Below are 2,216 nucleotides of genomic sequence, written 5' to 3'. Positions count from 1 at the left end.
AATGAGCTGTAAATGCTAAATTCAGAAGCAAGGAGTTTGGGCATAAAAGACTGGAATGAAAAGGAAAATTGGTTTAAGTATGAGGATCAGAGCCAGGGATCAAGATAGTGAGCAAGACAGTAAAGAAACAGGCAGAGAGCAGATTGTAGATTCACAATGTCAGTGAGCAGAGAGACAGGTGGGAAGCAATATTTAAAGGAGGAGAATTATTGCATAGTAGAGAGAGTATAGTCTTTGGAAACTGATGGTTTTAGGTTATAATTCCATGACTTTCAATGTTTACTTGTATAAACATAGACAAATTATTTACCTTATTATCTGTAATTTGAAACCTATAATATCTTCCAAGTTTGTGTGAGAATTAAGTGAGATAAAGTATGGAAAGAACCTAGTACAAATTCTGCCAAATGATAGGTACCCAACAAAAGATAAATGTTTACTATTGAACAGTTTATACAGGCAAAGACAGAGATGAGGAGCGAAGATGATGAAAGCCAAGTAGGAAAACCAGGTGAGTGCTCAGCAGGAGGAAAGTGTAAGATAGTTGTTCCCTGTGGCCTTCATTCACGTGCCCAAATGGTGGGTTATATGTAGAGATCTAGGTCATGCCTGAAGCAATAAACTCACTCAAGGTTTCAAGAATATAACATGAATCTTAAAATTCAAAGGAGCTCAGGTAATATCAGATAACATGAATCTTAAATATAACATGAATCTTAAAATTCAAAGGAGCTCAGGTAATATCAGATAACATGTGAATAGGACTTGTCTTTTTTCCACATGCGGTCAGTGTGACAAGAGATAGTCTGTCAGGTGTAGCAGAACTCAGTGTGTTGGAACTAAGAATTAGTAAAAAATTTTGGGAAAAGTGTGAAGTAAGAAGGCTAATCATGTACAGCCTTATAATCTGATCTTGTCTCGATCCATTCACACCACTCTTTTCTAATAGAAATGCAAATCATTTGATCATTAACTTTTTCTCTCTTTATCTGTCCTTTACATTTGATATTTTCTCTTCTCCATATTTCTTCCCTCTCCAAAATTCTACAATGCTTCGTATCAGTTCAAATGACACCTCCTTGGTGAAAGCTTTCTGGGCCCCTCTGACAGAAAGAATTATTATCCACTCTGGGCTCACAATACTCAATTATCTATTGCAATGCTTAAGATATTATATTCTACCTCTCCGTTCCTTTCTCTGCCTCCTTTATTAGACAGTTCCAGTGTCTATTTGTCTTGGAGTTTTCAGCGCCTGGGACTACCTGACCCTTGGTAGAGTTAAAGGTGTGGGGACTGGTGTTAGGAGAGTGGTTAGGGAACTAACATTTTATAGATGAGAAAGATATTACCAGAAAGGTATCAGCAGTAGAAAGTTAGCAGTCAAAAGTAAGGACAAAACAGGGTTAACTGATCATACGGTATTCTAAAGCAGATACAAAAATATGAACAGCAAAGGATTGTTTTTAGGAAGAGAAATGATTAATCGTCTTTAAAAGCTTTGGAAAATGACTCAGAAGAATCTGATGAAGGAAGGAGATTTGAGTTTGGGTGGTAACCACAATGCAATATACAGATGATGAATTATATAACTGTACATTTTAAACCTATATCATTTTATTAACCAATGTCATCCCAAATAAATTTAATAAAATATAAAAAAATAATCTGCTAGTATAATTCTTACAACATCAATAAGATCAGGTCACTCAACTGCTCAAAATCATCCAAAGTGGACCCACTCCACTCAGAATAAAAGCCAACATGATTACAAATGCTTTGAAAAGACCATGGTGATCTGCTCACCATCATCTCCCCCACCCCTACTTCTCTGACTTCCTTTCCCGCTTCCATTCACTCTGCTCTAACCATACTGGATTCCTTGTTGTACCTCACACTGAAACTCAACTTAGGGTCTTTGAATTACCTATTCCCTTTGTGTGGAAAGCATTTCCGCCTGATAGCCAGATGGCTAATGCCTTCACCTTCTTCTGACTCTGCTCCAAGCGGTTTACCTTGGTCAACCTATTTAGAATATGAACCTACCACTACCCTTTAACTTGTTCTGTTTTCTCACCAGAACTTTTCAATTTCTACATTTATAATTTTCTTGCATTTATTCAAAGTCTTGAGAAGGAATCTATTTACAGCTTGTATTCCTCCACTGGGATGTAATTCTTGAGATTATGGTTTTTGGCCTGTTTTTGTCTTGTTTTGTT

The sequence above is a fragment of the Pteropus vampyrus genome, unplaced genomic scaffold, assembly GCF_000151845.1.
Source record: "Pteropus vampyrus isolate Shadow unplaced genomic scaffold, Pvam_2.0 Scaffold1600, whole genome shotgun sequence".
NCBI classification, from domain to species: Eukaryota; Metazoa; Chordata; class Mammalia; order Chiroptera; family Pteropodidae; genus Pteropus; species Pteropus vampyrus.
The sequence above is the reverse complement of the archived record's forward strand: the minus strand, read 5'-3'. Positions refer to the sequence as shown.